The sequence below is a fragment of the Ovis aries genome, chromosome 15 (genome assembly GCF_016772045.2).
Source record: "Ovis aries strain OAR_USU_Benz2616 breed Rambouillet chromosome 15, ARS-UI_Ramb_v3.0, whole genome shotgun sequence".
Lineage (NCBI taxonomy): Eukaryota > Metazoa > Chordata > Mammalia > Artiodactyla > Bovidae > Ovis > Ovis aries.
The window spans coordinates 24,787,248-24,808,350 of NC_056068.1; the positions used below are offsets into that span (position 1 = coordinate 24,787,248).

Below are 21,103 nucleotides of genomic sequence, written 5' to 3' on the forward strand. Positions count from 1 at the left end.
TAGGAAGTGTTTGTTTTTTTTTAATTACATTTTCAATTTCACTATTAGTGATCAATCTGTTTAGATTGTCTGTTTCTTCATGATTCAATCTTGAAGATTGTATGTTTCTAGAAACTTACAATTTTTCCTAGGTTTTCCAATTTATTGACAAATAACATTGTATTCTCTTAGGATTGTATGTCTGTGATATTGGTTGTTATTTATTCTCTCTTTTTCTTCTTGTTTTATTTTTCTTGGGTCTTCTCTATTTTTTTCTTAATGAACCTGAGTAAAGGTTTATCATTTTTTTATGTTTTCAAAAAATCAACTCTTGGTTTTTCTTTGATGTTCTCTTTCATGTCGTTGGTTTCAGTTTTATTTATTTCCTTGTTATCTTTATTATTTCTTTCCCTTTGTTGTATTTGGGCTTCATTTGTTTTCCTTTTTCTAATTACTTTAGATTTGGTTTGGTTGTTTGAGATTTTTCTTGTTTCTTGATGTAGGCCTGTATCACTTATAAACTTCCCTATTGAACTGCTTTTGCTGCGTCCCATAGAATTTGAAAACTTGTGCTTTTATTTTCATTTTTCTCAAGATATTTTCTGATTCCTATTTTGATTCTTCATTGATCCATTAGTTTTAAGTAGCATGTTATTCAATCTCCCAATATTGTGTTTTCCCCACTTTTCTTCCTATAACTAATTTCTAGCTTCATACTGCTATAGTTGCAAAAAATGCTTGACATAATTCCTGTCCTCCAAAGTTTATAGAGACTTGTTTTGTGGCTACCATGTGATCTATCCTGGAGAGTGTTCCACATGCACTTAAAACGAAGGTGTATTATGGTATTTTTGGATGGACTGTCCTGTAGATATATGTTGAATCCAATGGGCTAACGTGTCATTTAAGACTGCTGTTTCCTTATTGATTTTCTTTTGGATGATCTGTCCATTGATGTAAGTGGGGCATTAAAGTCCCCTACTATTATTGTATTTTTGTCTTTTTTTTGTTACGTCTGTTAATATTTGCTTTATATATTTAGGCAATCCTATGTTAGGTGCATATGTATTAATGAGCATTGTATCTTCTTCTTGTGTTGATGCCTTTATCACTATATAATTCCCTCTCTGTCTTTTCTTTTAGCCTTTCTTTTTAGAGTCTGTTTTGTCTGATACAAGTACTGTCACCCTGCTTTTTGTTTCTGTTTGCATGATGTGTGTTTCCCCATCCTCATGCTTTTAGTCTGTCTCTTAAGCATTGAAGTGAGTTTCTTCTAAGCAGAATATGGCTGGGTCTTGTGTTTTTCTTTTTTTCTATCCAGTCAGCCGCCTTATCTCTCTTGATTGACATTTGATTGATAGTCAATCTCTCTCGCTCTTGATAGTCCATTGACATTTAAAGTGATTATTGATAGGTGTGTCCTTACTTCCATTTTGTTACTTTTTTCTGGTTGTTCTTGTAGTTCTGTGTTCTTTTCTTCTTCTTTTAATTTCTCCCTTTGTAGTTTGCTGATTTTCTGTAGTGGTATGAGTGTGTTTCTTTCCCTCTGCTAAGTCGCTTCAGTCGTGTCTGACTCTGTGCTACCCCATAGATGGCAGTCCACCAGGCTCCCCTGTCCCTGGGATTCTCCAGGCAAGAACACGGGAGTGTGTTGCCATTTCCTTCTCCAGTGCATGAAAGTGAAAAGTCAAAGTGAAGTCGCTCAGTCGTGTCTGACTCTTTGTGACCCCATGGACTGCAGCCTACCAGGCTCCTCCATCCATGGAATTTTCCAGGCAAGAGTACTGGAGTGGGGTGCCATCACCTTCTCTGAAGCAAAGATGAACCCCAGACAAATGGCAGTTACAAAATCAGGCAAATAATAGTTAAAATAATGGAGTATACATATACACCCAAAAGCAAAGTCAAAACAGTCCATAAAAATACAGTACAGTAGACTGAGCTGGAGAACAAATGAAATTAAAAAAAAGTATTTACCTGTTAAGAACAAAACTAACTAAAGCACAAACTGGAAAATAAAACTAAAGCAAGGTGCCTTCACGTGGGGAATAAAGCAATGAAAACAAAACTAACAAATATGTTGAGAGGAAAGGAAAGAAAAGAAAAAAATAAGAAAGAATAGACATGCAAAGTTAAACAGAGGTAGATGAAGAGGATTTATATACATTAAAGATTAACTGCAAGGGGAAAAGAATAGTAGGAAAGGCAAACAAAGGAATAAACATAGAAAAAATATAATAGGTTTAAAAAAATTAAAATAATAAAAGAGAGAGAAAAAAGGAAAACTCCACAGAACTGCAAAAGCCCAACATAGAGACAGAGGTTTGTAACAACAATAAAAAGTGTGACTGAATATACACATATACATATACACCCATCAGTTCTTTCCCTCTAGTATTTGTGTATTTATTATGGGCTTTTAAAAAAGCAGTAAATTAGTTAATTTTTGGCTGCACTGGGTCTTCATTGCTGTACTTGGACTTTCTCTAGTTGTTACCCGAGAGGGCTACTCTCTAGCTGTGGTGCTCAGACTTCTCATTGTGGAGCCTGGGCTCTAGACTGTGGGCTCAGTAGTTGTGGTATTCAGGCTTAGTTGCTCTTTGGCATGGGACATCTTCCTGAATCAGGGATCAAACCTGTGTCCCCTGCGTTGGCAGGCAGATTCTTAACCACAGGACCACCAGGGATGTCCTGTTGTAGATTTTTGATTTGTGGTTACCATGGGGTTTAATATATGTTGACCTATAGCTTTATCTACTAATTTAAAACTGGTAGTCATTTAAGTTCAAGCACATTGTAGAAGATCTATAGTTTTTACTTTACACCACGTTTTTTGTTTTTGACATCATATTTGAATCTTCGTGTTTACCCCTTAACTCTTTCTTGTAGTTATAGTTGATTTTATAAATTTTTGTCTTTTAATTTTTGTACTAGCTTATTTAAGTTGTTGACCCACAACCTTTATTATATATGTGCCTTTACGAGTGGGATTTTTCTTTCCTATAGATTCTTACTTCTAGTTGTAGCCTTTTCTTTCCCACTTAGAGATGACCCTTTAACATTTCTCTGAGGATAGCTTTAGTATTGATGAACTCTTAGTTTTTGCTTGTCTGAGAAGTTATTTATCTCTTTCAGTTTTAAATAATAATATGCCTGGGTAGAGTATCTTAGGTTGCAGGTTTTTCCCCTGTTAGTATGTTGAATATATCCTGGCATTCCCTTTTGGCCTACAATGTTTCTACAGAAAAGTCAGCTGATAGCTGTATGGGGCTTCCTTTGTGTGTGATTGTATGCTCTTCTCTTATTGCCTTTAGAATTCTCTATTTTTAACTCCTGCTGTTTTAATTATTTGCCTTTTTATGGGTCTGTTTGGGTTTGTCTTGTTTGGGACCCTCTGTGCTTCCTGTACTTGGATATGTTTCTTTCTTCACACTTTGGAAGTTTTCAGACATAATTTCATCAAATACATTTTTGATCCTTTTTTCTCTCTCTTCTTTCTGGGCCCCTTAAAATACCAATGTTAACATTCTTGGTGTTGTACCACAAGTTCCTTAAACTGTCCTCATTTTCTTAATTTGTCCTTTTCTTCTTGTTCTGATTGGGCTATTTCCATTATTCTGTCTTCCAGATCGCTTCTGCATTCTTCTGTATCACCTGCTGTTAATTGCTTGTGTGTGTGTGTTTCCATTTCAGTTATTGAACTCTTCAAGTTGATTGGTTCTTTTTTCTTAATACTTTCCAATTCCTTGTTACACTTTGGTGCTCATTTATTCTCTAATCGTATTAGTGTTTTAATTACTAACTCTTTGACTTCTTTATTTGGTAAATGACTTATTTCTGTTTCATTAGTTTTTTCCATTGCTCCCTGTGTTTAAAACAAATATTTAAAAAATGTTTATTTATTTACTTTTAAAAACATTTTTAGTTGCACTGGGTCTTTGTGGCTACACATGGGCTTTCTCTAATTGTGGAGAGGGGGTACTCTCTGGTTGCAGTGCACAGACTTCTCTGTGCTGTCTTCTCTTGTTGCAGAGCACAGGCCCTAGGCACACAGCCTTCAGTAGGAGTGGCCTTGGGCTCAGTAGTTGTCTTGCCCAGGCTGAGATACCCACAGCATGTGGAATCTTCCAGCACCAGGGATTGCACTTGTGTCTCCTACGCTAGCAGGCAGATTCTTATCCACTGTATCACCATGGAAGTCCCTGTTTCATTAGGTTTTTTTTAAAGTAGTTTTTCTTGTTCTTTCATTTGAAACAAATTCCTTGTCTTCTCATTCTCCTTACCTTTCTTTATCTCTATGAAATTAGGGGACCAGTTAGCTCTTTTGATCTTGAAGCAGTGTCCTTTTGTGGAAGTAACTTTATATGGTGTGTGTGTTTCCAGTGGCTTTGATCAGAGAGCTGGATCTGACATAAGCATGAATCATGCTTTCCCCCAGGGTTTGCTGGCAGCTGTCACCTTGGTAGAAGGCAGGGCTAGAGACGGAAGGGCTAGAGCCAGAGCCCTCGTGACTCAGGGTTTCTCCTCTGCCCCATGGCCACCACCTCCTTATTGTGTGTGTGGTCTCATCTCTTGATGCGAGAGGAGGTGCTTTCAGGATCGAGTGTGTGAGCGGGCTCTATTTCCTCTAAGCGTGTGCTTCCCACTCTCAGTACCCTTGCCCTAGAGGTGAGGGGATATTGCAGGCAGCTGGTGTAGGTAGGGGCATGGGCTGTGGTCCTCCTGGCCCCGGTCAGAGTTCTGCACAGCTTCATATATACTGCCTCCACGAGTGCTAGCGGTGGCCATCCCTGCCCCGTTCCAATGGCATTCTGGGTCTGTGCTGGCTCTGTGCTTCACGACTGCACACGCTCCTCAGCTGCTGCAGCCCCATTCCACTGTGGAGACTTGCCAGAGGGCAAGGATGGCTAGAACGGGTGCTCATCTCAGGCTGGGGCTCACACTGGGGTTTGCTGGACACTGGCCAGAGTCCTGGGCCATTTCAGCCTGCTTCATCCGCCTAGTTTTGGGAGTAAGCAAGTGTGTGCATGTGTGCTCCTCACAGACAGAATCTAAGTTTCTTACAGTCCTCCTGTTTGTCCCACTGGTTTTCAAACCAGCTAAGGGGACTCATCTTCCTGGTGTCAGAGCCTAGGTTTGGGTTGCCCACTATGTGGCTCTACCTGCTTACCCCCAGGGAGGATCTTTGAACTTGTGTAATCCCACTCTTCACAGGTGTCCTCTACCAGGGGTGCTGGTCCCAACTTGATCGCTTCTCTTCCCTCCTACCTGACTCCACAATCATCTTTCTTACAGCCTTGATTGTTCAAGTGTCTTTCTGCCAGGCTCCAGTTTGTTTTCAATGAGAACTGCCCCACGTGTAGAGGTATTTTTGATGTGTCTGTGGGGGGAGGTGAACCCCACATCCTCCTATTCTGCCATCTTAATCTCCCCCTGATTAGAACCCTTAGTCCTTAGAATCTTTAACTCCTCTTGGAAACTATGAAGTTAGCAATTGTGGACTGTTACACTAGGACTCTATGTATGGATTGCCAAATTTATAGATACATTTAATAATTTCTAGAAGTATATCCTTCTTATAGTAAGTTTTTTAATGTCTCAAAAACATGTTTGCTAATAAGCTCAAATATCTTTAGCTCCTCTATAAAATGAAACCAAAATGAATAAACCTATGTTCAGTAATTAATACTTCAGTGTTTTATCTTAGTTGAAAATGATCTAGCTATTCAGTGAATAGCCATCATTTAATTTGTATCAATATAACTTTAAGATTTCAAGTTTTTAAAATGATTTAGAAACCATTCTTATGTAGACTTATCATAAAGCATAATTATTGTTGAAAAGTTCATTTATAAATTTTCCCTTACTTATATCTTTTTAACTTACTTGTTCTTGACAGTGATGTCTCGATTACTCATACAAGCCTTATGAGACATTAAACGCTAACTATCAGCTTAAGTTATCTTTCTTGCTGGCAAATTATGCAACAGAGATAATGTGAGCATATTTAGTTTTCAGTAAAGTTAAGTAGAATAAAAGTTATATGTCTGCATTATATTTGAACACTGAGAACTCTAAAGATAGTCCTGTTTTAACTGAACCAACACTTAAACTAGCTTTTATTTACTAAAGATTATTCTAGATCATGTGAACTTGAAAAACATTCTAGTTTCTATATTCCTGACAGTATACTTAATTTAAGTCAATTAAATAGAACTCTTTACAAATTAAGTTTGGCAATACCTCCCAGAGTAGAAACAATATCACATATCTATAATATGTATACATAGACATGCATAAGCATACAGACAGATTCCAACAGAGATCTTACAGCTTTTGATGCCAAAAGCTCAGCTTCTCTGTACCCTAGTACTGAATCAAATCTCAGAGGCAGAGTTTTGGGTGGGTAGAAAATGGTATGAGAGAAAGGGGATGTGAGACCAGGCAAAGGGGGACACAACAGGTTAATGCCCTCAAAACTATGTGTCCCAACTTAGGGAAGATAGTGAGAAGTTTTATATTAATGAAAGTGAAAGTCGCTCAGTTGTGTCTGACTCTTTGTGACCCCATGGACTATACCGTCCAAGGCCAGAATACTGGGGTGGATAGCCTTTTCCTTTTCCAGGGGATCTTCCCAACCCAGGGGTCAAACCCAGATTTCCCACATCGCAGGCAGGTTCTTTACCAGCTGAGCCACAAGGGAAGCCCTAGAATACTGGAATGAGTAGCCTATCTCTTCTCTAGAGGATCTTCCCAACCTAGGAATTGAACTGGGGTCTCCTGCATTTCCGATGGATTCTTTACCAACTGAGCTATGAGAGCTATAATATTTATATTAATAGTAGTTGTTTAAAGAGGGTGTGATCAGCTCCTGGACATTCTTCTGATGGGCTGGTGGTGAGGTAAGTAGCAGTCGGTATCATCAGGTTTCAGGTCTAACTGATCTGGGGTCTACATGCTTTTGGGCAGCATGCCATCATTAATCATTAGCTTCTCCCACCTGGAGGGGCTTTGAGTTTCTGTAAAGTAGCTCAAAGATATTGTATGTATACACTCATGGGGAAATAGGACCTTGCCCCAAGGCTGTGCTTGATTGTTTCTCCCTGGTTTCATATCCCATCCCTTCCCTAGTTAACAACTGCTTGAATCTGCCCATTGGAAATCAGGGAAGGTCGTGGTGGCTGAGTGAAGGCTATTTCCTATAATGGGGGGACACAGAAAGCCTTTGTGCCCAGGAGGCCCAAGGGGCCCTGCATAGTATCACTTTCATTTTAAAATTTTAGCCATGAGACAGATATGATAATGCAAAATTTTTATAAACTTTAGTTTATAAAAGGACAGATCCCAAATGTGTATCTGACAGATGGAATAATTCAGATTACTTGTTCAAGAGGCTTAGACTTTTTGTTAACATTTGTAGTGAAGATTTTTTAAGATTTTTCATTTACTTAGCTTATAAATAGCCTTTTTTCCCCCTTCTGATAAGGATGACCCCCTGAAGTTTGCATTTTAAAGAGATGACCCGCATTTCTTAGAGAAGACAGAGTAGAATATTTATATCTCAAGGGAACAGAGAAAGAAAACAAGTTCCTCCTAGAAGGACTTTGGTTTCCTAAAGGCAGAGGTTTTTCAATACCTATAGGCCTTTTGAAATGAGTAGGGAAGGTTTGGGGATTGGTAAAAAGGATAGGTGATCTTTTTTGTTCTTGCAAATTCTCAATTTGTAGGACAAGTTGTACAAGTTGTCCTCAATTTGTTGGAGAGTTGTTTTAAATATCTCAAAGATTTGGGTTGAAAACTGAGTGATATCAAGGTGGTAACATACCCATATAAGTACATTATATTCAATTTACTTCTTTATGTCTCAGAGAAGGTCTTTATGAACTCATTATTGACCAGAGACATGTTAACACACCTTTTGTTACCTGAACCTTATTTACCGGAAACATTTCAATATTCACTTATGTAGCAAATCGTTAGCCACAGGGATTAATTTCTGCAAAAATCCTTGGGAAGTAATGTGCTAAGAGAGAAGTGAAAAGATTCCTGTGTTCTAGATTTAGAGGTGTTTGTCTTTGGAGTATTTCAGTAAGTCCTCCCACAAAGGGTTCAGAATGTTTTTCTTTCTTTCTGGGCAAGTAGTTTCATTTTAGCTTAGGGGCATGGCATAAACAGAAAGTTCCTCTTAGGTTCTGAATATCAGCCTTTAATTTGGCCAACTTCTGACCATAAAGCTACTTTAAAAATGATTTCAAGTAACTTGTCAGATTTCAGTCAGGACAAACAGTAAATACTCCTGACAGTACTGAACAACTCCTCGAATGTAAGAGGTGTCCCCAGAGTGGGTGCAAGATACTACTTTCCCAATATCCAAAGATAAACAAGAGAAAGACTTAGACAACTGCCCTGAGAGCTGGCAGCAGTTGTTTGGACCCTAGCCCTAATCCATGCTTCTGTCCAGTCATTCAGTGGAGTGTGAGCCACAATTCTGTGTGGCCATATTTTTTGGGTCCCCATCAGACAGTTGCTAAGCCAGGTTCTCAGGACACAAAACAAATATGAAGGCTCAAGCTGTTCCTGGGAGAGAAAGAATAGACAGTGAACAAACTGTTTAGTTGCCTAGTCATGTCTGACACTTTGCGACCCCAAGGACTGTGGCATGCCTGGCTCCTCTGTCTTCCACTGTCTCCTGGAGTTTGCTCAGATTTATGTCCATTGAGTCTGTGATGCTGTCTAACCATTTCATCTTTGGCTTCCCTCTTCTCCTTTGGCCTTCAGTTTTCCCCAGTATCAGGGTCTTTACCAGTTGGCTTTGTAAATGAGTCAGTTCTTCACATCAGGTGGCCAAAGTATTGGAACTTCAGCTTTAGTGACTGTCCTTCCAGTGAATACTCAGGGTTGATTTCCTTTAGGAAATTAAATTCATGAGCCACAATCCAAAGATCTAATTCTTTTTTTTTAAGAAAGTTTTTTTTTTTTTAAAAAACTTTATTGAATTTGTTATAGTATTGCTTCTCTTTTATGTTTTGGCTTTTTGGCTGCGAGACATGTGGGGTCTTAGCTCCCTGACGAGGGATCAAACCTGCAACCCCCCCGTGTTGGAAGGCAAGGTACTAACCACTGAACCACAAGGGAAATCCCTAAAGATCTAATTCTTGCAAATGATTTTTGTCCCCAATCTGAATTTGGAAAGAAAGGAACAGTGTGGAAATTTGTGTTTCTCTTGACCAGGTATCCCAGATAGAAATCTGGGAGAGCTGACTTTGGGAAGAATTCTCATCCTTTGCTGACTTCTGCCAGTTTTCCTAGCATCCCATCTGCAGGCTCTGGAGTGAGTGGGGTGTTCCAGCAGGTCTCATCCTGGCCATCGGAAACTGTGTAGGAGGAAAACTAATTTCACCTCTACCTTTTTATGCTTATTGCTTGTCTGAGACCCCTTTTATCTAGGGTACCTGATAAATAAACTTATTTAGATTAAAAGTTTTCCATGGTTGCCACTGTAATTCAAGATTATCCCTGGTAGGGTTAACCTGATCAGCCTTAAAACAAAATATTATTCACCTGAGGCTTCACACAGGGCTCAATCTAGTTTAAATTGAACCCAATCTGACCCCATACCTAGTCCAGTTTTTAAATCAGACCTAGTCTAACTCTTGTCAGTTTCCGAACCCCTTCTGGAAGAGGAAATGCTCAAAAGTCTAAAAGTTCATCACACAGAAGCCAGGGAGCTAGGATGCTAATTTTTGCTATGTTACCCTACACTTCCAGAGGCAGCAGGAAGGTAATGAACCCCAGGGTCTCAATGTGTACCTTTGCCTTTCCCTAGCTGCTTCTTGTGCTTGGAGGCCATCAGGAGTCTCCTTTGGTTCCCTCTTCTGACACTAGAACTGTTGAAAGATAAAGGAGGCATGTTACAAACTTTAAGATTTTATTTGAGCAATAATTGCGAGTTGAACAACATCCAGTCTAGCAGGTAGGAATTCTGAGGAGCTGTACTGAATGAAATTTTCAGACAGAAGGGAGTGAGAACAGGGGAAGTTATACTAGGCCAAAAAATTTAGGTTGGTTATTGCAAGGTTACTTTTCTTTAGGGATGGCAGGGTCTACCAAGCATGTTACCTAACTAGTGCTCATCAGGTGATTCCTGATTGACTGGTTTAAGAGTTCATTTCTGGCAGAGCTGAAAATGTAATTAAGTTTATATAGATTTAAAACAAAAAAATAATTATGTCAAAGTGTAGTTAACAATATTTGAAATAACCTAATTTGTTTTGTGGGGCTTCCCAGGTGGTGAAGTGGTAAAGAATCTGCCTACCAATGCAGGAGACGGGGGTTCAATCCCTGGGTCACAAAGACCCCCTGGAGAAGGAAATGACAACCCACTCTGGTGTACTTGCTGGGGAAATCCCATGGACTGAGGAGCCTGGCAGGTTTGGACATGACTTAGCCACTAAGCAACAACAATTTATTCTATGGTTTTTCTTTAAGTTGGTCTTTTGTTGTTGTTCAGTTGCTCAGCAGCCAGGTCTAATATTTGATAATAATTTTAAGTGATGTTAAGTATGAGTGATATTTCCAGATTCTGTAACGACTCTATTGTGATATGAAAATTCATGATTTCAGTTGACTGTTGAGCCACAGGTAGTGTTAATGCTACTGGGATTTGTTGTCACTATGACTAAACCTCATGTAGGAGCTAGTGAACATAAGGATGTAACTTTTTTGCCATTCAAGTTCACAGCCTTCCTAATTTCTGTCCAGAGGTCCATGTGAGGGTCCATCAACCCCAAGTTATGAACACAGGCAGAGGATGACAGAGCTTCCATGATGGGTGCCTGGCTTCCTGCATAATTGTAAGGAGTAGAACCTAGTGCCGTTTCCCAGGCAATCTGTTCCCCTCCCTGCCGCCTACTGCGCTTTATTATTTTTATAGTGTTTTTGTGTCAGCAGTCTATTGAGAACAAAGACAATTAGAAGTGACCATATTGGGCAGCTTTGATTTGTTCCCATTGTTAATTTTAGTATTTCACTGTGCTAATTGAATGTATGATGTTTAATATTTGCTGTTTTTTTTAAAATATATTCTATTAGATGAAGGAAGCTCTCCTAAAAATCAGTTTGCTAAGTGTTTTTTTTTTTGTCATTAATAGAAGTTGAGTAATTGTCAAAGGCTTTCTATGATTTATTGAGGTTATATAATTTTTCTCCTTCCTCTTTAAATATTTTTAAAGCTAAACCACACTACCTTGCTGGCTACACCCAGCTGGGGCATAATATATATTGCATTTGTATATGTAACTCTGTTATACTGCCGATGAAAATACAAATGCACAGAAACATTTTTGAAGGTGACATGACAGTGGTTTTCGTTCCTGTTTGAAATTACGTATCCTGTGTCCTAAATTCAATCAGTTCAGTCTGGGCACATTGCAGAGGACTTCTTAGGTCTACAAAGAATCACGCACAGAAGTTTTTTCAGTTGCTTGTATATCTGTATGTGTAGTTTTACAAAATTAGATGGGGTCTTTTAAAATCAGTGCCAAGTGAATAAAATAGAAATATTACAAATATTTATTACAAAACTATTTATATAAAGGACAAACATATACACAAAATGCTTTGTAAGGATACAGGCATATTCAAAGACAATAAAAAAAATCTGCTTTTCTGACTTGGTTTATGACGTATCCAGCTTCCCACCTGGAATGGCTTGTCCTGCACTCATCCAAACTCTATAATCACACGGTCCCAACTTAAGACCCATCTCCACAAAAACCTTTCCAGAATAAACTGAGACCCCATTGATCTCTCCCATATTCTGAATTTCTGTGGCATAATCTTATGTTTTCCACCCAGACAATGTCACACATAGATGGCAGTATAATTCCACAGGCTCTGCTAACTGGGTGTTTTCCCAGAAATTCTTTGAGATTCCTGTTTCTCTCCTCATACATGACCAGACACCCTTGAGAATGGAAATCTCTTAGTTCTAAGACAGCTAAGGTCCTTGTGGTCATAGTGTAAAAATACTCCCAGTGGTTCTACTGTATGAGTAGACTTTCCTCTGAAAATCTGGGGTGTGTTTTTTCCTTTGGCTGCGCTGTGGCATGTAGGAGCTTGGTTCCCTGACCAGGGGTTGAACCTCTGCCCCTGCAGTGGAAGTGTGGGGTCTTAAGCACTGGACTGCTAGGGAAGTCCCCTGAAAACCTGAGTCTTAAAACAACCCCAAATAAGAGGACATACTGTCTGTCGACACCATGCAGAAAGCTGATGGATGGTTGAGATATCTCTACCAGTTTGAGAAGGACCGGATAAAAGGGGAAGGGTTATGTGCTCTGTAGGTTAGTGAAGGGGGGTAGTGTGGTTCACTTTTCTGCTAAGTAGGCCCTTCCTACCTTAGCGCCTTGAGTTTTGTCATGAGACTATTTCTTCAACTCTCTTTCTATGCCTGGGTGCCTAAACCATGAGCCAATTTCTAAGATTTGGTTTCAAAGATCACAAGTGGCATTTATTTAGCAAACAGCCTATGGGTAAATCCTCTCAAACTACCTGTGGTGAAGGACAAAGTATTTATTTCCAAACTGTCATCTACCATGACTTAAAAAAAAAAAAGATTTATTTGTTTATAATTAATTGATCAGGCTGTGTTGGGTCTTAGTTGCAGCAGGCAGCATCTTCGTTGCATCCTGCAGGAGCTTGCCGTTGGGGCATGTGGACTCTTTACTTGTGGCTCGTGGGCTCCAGACTGTGTGGATTCAGTGGCTGTGGGATGTGGGCTCTAGTTGTGGTCCACAGGCTTAGTTGCTTCGAGGCCTGTGGGATCTTAGTTCTCCAACCAGGGATCAAGCTCACATCCCTCACATTGCAAGGCAGACTCAACCACTGGGCCACCAGGGAAGTCCCTTCCATGACTTTTAAAAACACAATAAAAACCTGCATGGATGTTACGGCAATGTGAAATGGTCTAGAAAGTTTCAAATGCTTACTCTTAACTTCTGTATGTATCTTGAGGAGTGGTAGAAAGTAGGCCATGCTCTGGCACACGGTCTGTGTATGTATGTCGGTAGAACATCCTTTGAGAAGCACTGCTGTAGAGAAAAGGCTATGTAAGAAAAGAGCTAGTAGGAATACATTTCAGGAAAGGGACGACAGTAGATAAATGGGAAGTATGAACAAGTGCGGACATGAGAAGCCAGGGCAGTGCTTATCTGGGTGCTCTGAAAACCTTATATTCCTTTGCCAGTCACAGGCCTTTGGGACAGAGAGAACACAGCAATATTTTTGTATTGATGAATTTTATAATGATAATCAAGAGTTAAAATATTACACTGTACTATGTGCTGAATCAATTCACTCATTTATTCATCCAACATTTACTAAGTACCTATGATGTTTTAGGTGCTAGTGATTCAAGCATGAATAATAAAACTCTATTCTTTTTTCTTATATTTTTATTTAAAACTTTTTATTTTATATTGGAGTGATGATGTTGTGATAGTTTCAGGTAGACAGCAAAGGAACTCAGCCATACATATACATGTATTCATGCTCCCCCAAACTCCTTTCCCATCTAGACTGCCATATAACATTGAGCAGAGTTCCCTGTGCTGCGCAGTAGGGTTTTGTTGGTTATCTGTTTTAAATATAGCAGTGTGTACATGTCCATCCCAAGCTCCCTAATTGTCATGTCCCCCCATCTTTTCACCCTGGCAACCGTAAGTGTGTGAAACACTATTGTTGCTCTTAAGAATCTCATAGTCTAGTGATGACCCCAAGATTGTAATTTACATGATTCACAAGCTTATCTTAGGACATCCCATCTTACCCAGAGCCTCACCTGCCTCCAGGCCCTGTATCCTTGTGTCTAGACATTTCCCCAGGACAATGTACCTTCTGGTGATTCATCTTGCAGACGCCAGATCCAGAAAGGCAAATGTTCTAGTCTTGGTCCTTGATCCAGGATTATGGTCTGAGTAGAAGACACTGTTGGAGGACAGCAAAATTAATGAGTCATTATGTTCTCCCAAGATTTCATCTTACATTGAAATAGATGTTCAGCATTGGTCTTGTTTACTAGTTTTCCACTTGGCTTTCTGCCTTTCTGCGTCATGACGTTTCTGATGTATCTTTTGAACATCTTAGAAAAGAATTTTCTTTTTTTAATTCTAATTTATAAACCACTGACATTTAGCATGAGAAATTTGGTCCTTTTAAAGTTATGATTTTGTTTTATTTGAATTTATTTCCACCAATAAAAATAAATTTAAAAAATTTACCTTACTCTTTTTTCCTCTTCTTTTCTGCCCTACTGGAATGATTGAAAAAGTAGAGCAGTTTTATATTCACAAAACTGAGCAGAAAGTACAGAGATTTTCCACATGCCTTATATCCACTCGTGTGCATAGCCTCCTCTACTATCAACATCATGCTCCCGAGTGTACATTGTAACAAATGATAAGCCTGCGCTGCCACATCATTTTCACCCAAAGTCCACAGTTTACATTAGTTTTCATCAGGGTATAGTGTATTCTCTGGGTTTTGACAAATATATAATGGCATATATCCATCATTATGATATCACACAAAACAGCTTCACTGCCCTAAAATCCTTTGTATTCCAACTGTCCATTACCCACTTCTCCAATATATATACATTTACTGTCTCCCTAATTGAGCCTTTTCATTTTTTTTTTTTTGGTTGTTGCAAGAAAGATTTTATTTATTTATTTATTTATTTTTGCAGAATGTATATTTATTTAAATCTTGTTATTACAGCAAACTTTACTGCCCTAAAATGTCACATAGTTGAAATCATATAGTCTTTTCAGATTGGCTTCTTACACTTAGTAATTTGCATTTAAGTTTCTTCCATGTCTTGTCATAACTCATTTCTTTTCAACTCTGAATAATATTCTATTGTCTGAATGCACCACAGTTTATTTATCCATTCACCTACTGGTGGACATCTTGGTTGCTTTCAGATTTGAGCAATTATGAATAAAACTGCTATAAACATCCATGTGGAGATTTTTGTATGGACATATGTTGTCAGATAATTTGGGTAAATAGCAAGGAGTATAATTGCTGGATCATATGGTAAGAGTATGTTTAATTTTTCAGGAAACTACTAAACTTTTCCATAGTGGCTATACCACTTTGTATTTCTACCAGCAATGAATGAGAGTTCCTGTTATTCCACATTTTCCTTAGCATTTGATGTTGTCAATGTTTGGCATTTTGGCCATTCTAATATGTATATTGTAGTGTCTCATTATGTCTTTAATTTTCAATTTCCTGATAACATACCATGTTGAGTATCTTTTCATATGTTAGTGAGGTGTATGTTCAGGTTTTTTGGTCCATTTTTAAAATAGGAGTATTTTTCTTATTGTTAAACTTTAAGAATCATTTGTATATTTTGGGTAATAATCTTTTATCAGATATGTCTTTTGCAAATATTTTCTCTCAGTCTGTGGCTTATCTTCTTATTCTCTTGATGATTATGTTTTCATTGTCCTTTTATCTTCTTCATAGTTTTAGATGTTTTTATCTTATATATATTTAGTATATATTATATATATTTATTATATACATATACCATTAATGGAATATAATATATATTTATTTTACATATATAGTTAATGAAATTTTGAAATGTAATATCCATATTTAACAAAACTTAAAATCTGTATCTTAAATTTTAACATAACATAAAATTTGCTCTTTCTTCTATCTAAAAAACCACTTAGCTCCCATTTTATATATATTGCATTTTATTATTTATCTGTAGTATTTACTTAACTTTGTTTTAAAGTCTCCTAACTATTCACTATCATTATAATTTTCTGACTTCATTTCATTAATCAAATCTTTTTTACAGACTTACCAAGTGCCAGGCATTATTCACACATGTGTGAAAACAGTTTCTTTGTGTCCTAGTGTCATTCAGTTCAGTGAGTTCAGTCGCTCAGTCGTGTCCGACTCTTTGCGACCCCATGAATCGCAGCACACCAGGGCTCCCTGTCCATCAGCAACTTCCAGAGTTCACTCAAACTCACATCCATTGAGTCGGTGATGCCATCCGGCCATCTCATCCTCGGTCGTCCCCTTCTCCTCCTGCCCTCTATCCCTCCCACCATCAGAGTCTTTTCCAATGAGTCAACTCTTCGGATGAGGTGGCCAAAGTACTGGAGTTTCAGCTTTAGCATCATTCCTTCCAATGAACAGCCAGGACTGATCTCCTTTAGGATGGAATGGTTGGATCTCCTTGCAGTCCAAGGGACCCTCAAGAGTCTTCTCCAACACCACTGCTCAAAATCATCAGTTCTTCGGTGCTCAGCTTTCCTCACAGTCCAACTCTCACATTCCATACATGACCACAGGAAAAACTATAGCCTTGACTAGACGGACCTTTGTTGGCAAAGTAGTATCTCTGCTTTTGAATATACTATCTAGGTTGGTCATAATTTTCCTTCCCAGGAGTAAGCGTCTTTTAATTTCATGGCTGCAATCACCACCTACAGTGAGTCTGGAGTCCAAAAAAATAAAGTCTGATACTGTTTCCACTGTTTCCCCATCTATTTGCCAAGAAGTGATGGGACCAGATGCCATGATCTTCATTTTCTGAACGTTGAGCTTTAAGCCAACTTTTTCACTCTCCTCTTTCACTTTCATCAATAGCTTCCGATTATATAACTCTTAGGGTTGCTAAATGAATTAATACACGTACAATATATAGAACAATGGCTTGCACTTAGTTTAAGCTCTGATTCATAGGAAGTTGTAAAAATAGTACAGAGAGGTCCTCTATGTCTTTCATCCAGTTTCCCCTAATAGTTACAGCTTACATAACTGTTGCATAATAATTATAGCTTACATAACAATATCAAAACTAGTAACCTGACATCAGTACACTGAGTGTACAGATGTATAGAGCTAAGTCATTTTATCACGTGTAGATTTGTGTAACTACCTCTGCAACCAAGATACATAGAACTGTTCCATCACCACAAAGATCTCCCTTGTGCTACTCCTTTATCGTCCCACTCATCCTCCCACCATCCCTTACCTCTGCTGATCACAACTCTGTTTGCTGTTAGGAGATTGACTTTTTCACTCAACACACTGTCCTTGAGATCTATCCAAGCTGTCATATATATCAGTAGTTTGCTCCTTTGCATTGCTGAGTAGCATTCTGCTCTATGGATGTACTATAGTATAACCATTCATCTATTGAGGATCGTTTTGGTTCTTTCCAGTTTTAGGGTGTTGCAAATAAAGCTGCTAAGAGCAATCATATCCAGGTTTTTGTGCAAACATAAAATTTCCTTTTTCGGGGGTAAATGCTCGGGATGGCAGTTATTGGGTTGCTTAGTAAGTACATGCTTAGTTTTATATTTTAAATGCTCTCTCTTTAGAGGAAAAATTTATAGTATGATCACTGATATGTACAAACTTACTTCTACCATCTTACTTTGCAAGTCTTAGTTTCTTCCCATTTGAAAAATTAATTGTGTTTTCTTTGCTACATTTTTCTTTTTTGTTTTAAAATTAAATATTTCTTTATAGGCTGCTCTTAATTTCTTTTAGAGCAGTATGTTTAAACTTATAATTTAAAAGGTACTGCTGCTGCTAAGTTGCTTCGGTCATGTCTGACTCTGTGTGACCCCATAGACGGCAGCCCACCAGGCTCCCCCGTCCCTGGGATTCTCCAGGCAAGAACACTGGAGTGGGTTGCCATTTCCTTCTCCAATGCATGAAAGTGAAAAGTCAAAGTGAAGTCGCCCAGTCGTGTTCGACTCTTAGCCCCATGGACTGCAGCCTACCAGGCTCCTCTGTCCATGGGATTTTCCAGGCAAGAGTACTGGAGTGGGGCGCCATTGCCTTCTCCCTTAAAAGGTACACCTAGAACTTAATAGGACTTCCCTGGTGGTCCGTTAAGACTCTGCACTTCCACTGCAAGAGATACAGGTGTCAATCCCTGGTCAGGGAACTAAGATACCACATGCCACTCAGTACAGATGACACCACCCTTATCACAGAAAGCAGAGAAGAACTTGATGAAGGTAAAAGAGAAAAGTGAAAACGCTAGCTTAAAACTCAACATTCAAAAAAATGAAGATCATGGCATCTGGGCCCATCATTTCATGGCAAATAGATGGGGAAACACTGGAAAAAATGACAGACTGTATTTTCTTGGGTTCTGAAATCACTGCAGATGGTGACTGCAGCCATGAAATTAAAAAATGCCCGCTCCTTGGAAGAAAAGCTATGACCAACCTAGACAGTGTATTAAAAAGCAGAGACATTACATTGCTGACAAAGGTCCAAATAGTCAAAGCTATGGTTTTCCAGTGGTCATGTATGGATGTGACAGTTGGACCATAAAGAAAGCTGAGCACTGAAGAATTGATGCTTTTGAACTGTGGTGCTGGAGAAGACTCTTGAGAGTCCCTTGGACTGCAAGGAGAGCCAACCAGTCAATCCTAAAGCAAATCAACCCTGAATATACATTGGAAGGACTGATGTTGAAGCTGAAGCTCCAATACTTCAGCCACCTGGTGTAAAAGACCTGAAGAGCTGACTCATTGGAAAAGACCCTGATGCTGGGAAAGATTGAAGGCAGGAGGAAAGGGGGATGAGATGGTTGGATGGCATCACCGACCCAATGGACATGAGTTTGAGCAAACTCCAAGAGATGGTAAAGGACAGGGAATCCTGGCGTGCTGTAGTCCACGGGGTTACAAAGAGTCAGACACAACGGAGTGACTGAACAATAACAACAGAACTTAATAGCATGTACACTTTTCCTGTTGCTACACTGTCATCACTCAAATCTGTATTATTTTGCTGGAACTTCCATTACAAAATGCCATAGACTTAGTGGTGTAAACAACAGAAATATATCTTCTCACATTTCTGGAGGCTGGAAGTCCAAGAGCAAAATCTCAGCAGGCTTGGTTTCTCTCTCTCCTTGGCTTGTGGGTGCCCACCTCCTCATCATTTCCTCCCAGGGCATTCCTCTGTGTCCGCATTCCTGACGTCTCTTCCGTTCTTAGAAAGACAGCAGTTCTATAGGATTACGGCCCCACCCAGAGGGTCTCATTTCAACTTAATCACCTCTTTAAAGTTCTATTTGGGGCTTCCCTGGTGGCTCAGACAGTAAAAGTGTCTGCCCACCATGTGGGAGACCTGGGTTCGATCCCTGGGTCGGGAAGATCCCTTGGAGAAGGTAATGGCAACCCACTCCAGTACTCTTGCCTGGAAAATTCCGTGGACAGAGGAGCCTTGTAGGCTACAGACATGACTGAGCGACTTCACTTCACTTCACTTCCAAGTACTGCATTCTAAAGTCCTGGGAGGATTGGACTTCAACATATGAGTTTTGGGGGGATACAGTTGAGTCCATAATACATGCTAATATTATCTGGAGTTTCATTTATAGATGTTCTATTTATAGTTTCGTATATTGGCTCTCCCACCTACTAGCTCTGTGACACATTGCTCAACTCCTCTATGCTTTAGTATCATCAATTTCCAATTGCTCATAGGGTTGTTATAAGGATTAACACATTTAGAACAGTGTCTTGCGCTTAAGCTCAGCAGTTATCACCACCTACTACATTCACCACTCATACTACGACTATATATAGTTAAGAGTAAGTTTCACATATTCTTTCACTCACAACTATAGGAATATTCTTTGTTTTCCTGGTTTCTTTAACCTATATTGCTTCTAAAATCCACTCCTACATACTGGATTCATTTCTCATCTTGTCAATTCTTTAGTAATTCTTTCAGAAAGGGACACTATAGACTGACTATGGTTTTGCTTTGTCCCCACAAATAGTTAAGTTTACGTGGTATAGAATTCTAACTTGAAAAATATTTTTCTCCTAGCTTTGAAGACAGTGTTCCAGTTTCTTCTTGTATGTATCTAAAGTGGCTGATAAAATATTAGATATCAAAGTTAACATCATTCTGGAACTCTTTAGGATTTTCTCTGCATCCTTGATCTTACAAAATGTATGTAGATCTTTTTATCTTCATCTTGCCTGATGCTTTTAAGGACTCATGACCCTTTAAAGCTGAGATCTAATATCTGTGAACTTTTTTTCATAGTTTTGATTTCATTTCTGTTTCATTCTATATTCTGGAGGAAATCTTGAGTTATTATTTCATCTCACTACTTTATTGTTTTCATTTTGATTTTCAGTATATCCCTCAAGTTTTTCCTCATTTCAGCCATCCCATGTTTAGTTTAACAAACATCTGGTTAACTCTAAGTATAGCTGCAACGCCTTCTCATGTCACGCTGGAAATTAATTAGATTTATTTTAAATTCCTATTTGACTTGCTTTGTTTCCTAGGTGTATAAATTTCTTCTGATTGTTGTGCTTAATGCTTTTCTTTCAAGTATTAGCCATTTTCAAATGGTTCTTTATTTTTGGTTATGTGTTCATCTTTGAAGTTGAGGTCTCCTGCTAGCCTCCCTGTCAATGTTCTGTTTACTGCAGTTTGTTTCTGGGATGCTGTGTGCTAACACCTCATCTTTCAGAGTCCAGGCTGCCTTTTCTTCTTAGATGTCATGCATGATGCTCCTTTGTCTTTCTACTCAAGCACATACCCTCAGTGCTTTCATATGAGATGTGAAGCGGGGTCAGACTTCTTTGCTTCTCAGTCATCCTCCTGACCCTGGTGTATGAAATTTCTGTGGCAGTCCAGTCCTGAATTCATCTTGTACTGTAACTGCATACTTTAATCTCTTCTAATTTCAGTCTGTTAAGATTTTCTCCCATTCTCTGTGGGTTTCCCAGGTGACACAGTGGTAAATAATACATTTGCCAAGGCAGGGGGTGAAAGAGATGCGGGTTTGATCCCTGGGGCAGGAAGATCCTCTGGAGTAGGAAATGGCAAGCCACTCCAGTATTCTTGCCTGGGAAATCCCATGGACAGACGAACCTGGTGGGCTATAATCCATGGTGTCACAAGAGTCGGACATGACTGAGCACGCAAGCACTTTCTCTGCTCTGGTGAAGGAAATTCTCCTTTAGCACTGTAATGAAGTTTTATCAGTCTCCTTCCAGAAATTTCTGTGGGCTTAACAGAGAGGTGAGGCTCTACA

At 39.0% G+C, this 21,103-nt stretch overlaps 1 long non-coding RNA gene across 2 annotated transcripts; it reads right to left on the minus strand.

Annotated features, from left to right (window-relative positions):
• Positions 1 to 440: 440 nt before the first annotated feature.
• On the minus strand, positions 441 to 16,832 carry LOC121816674 (uncharacterized). 2 transcript variants are annotated; one of them, XR_009596509.1, is made up of 5 exons: positions 15,866 to 16,832; positions 13,870 to 13,962; positions 12,966 to 13,067; positions 9,790 to 9,866; positions 441 to 8,885 (listed from the first exon to the last, which is right to left on the minus strand). It is a non-coding gene; the product is annotated as an uncharacterized LOC121816674 (long non-coding RNA). The 2 variants fall into 2 exon arrangements; XR_006056331.2 differs by having other exon boundaries at positions 441 to 13,067; positions 15,866 to 16,102.
• Positions 16,833 to 21,103: the final 4,271 nt, after the last annotated feature.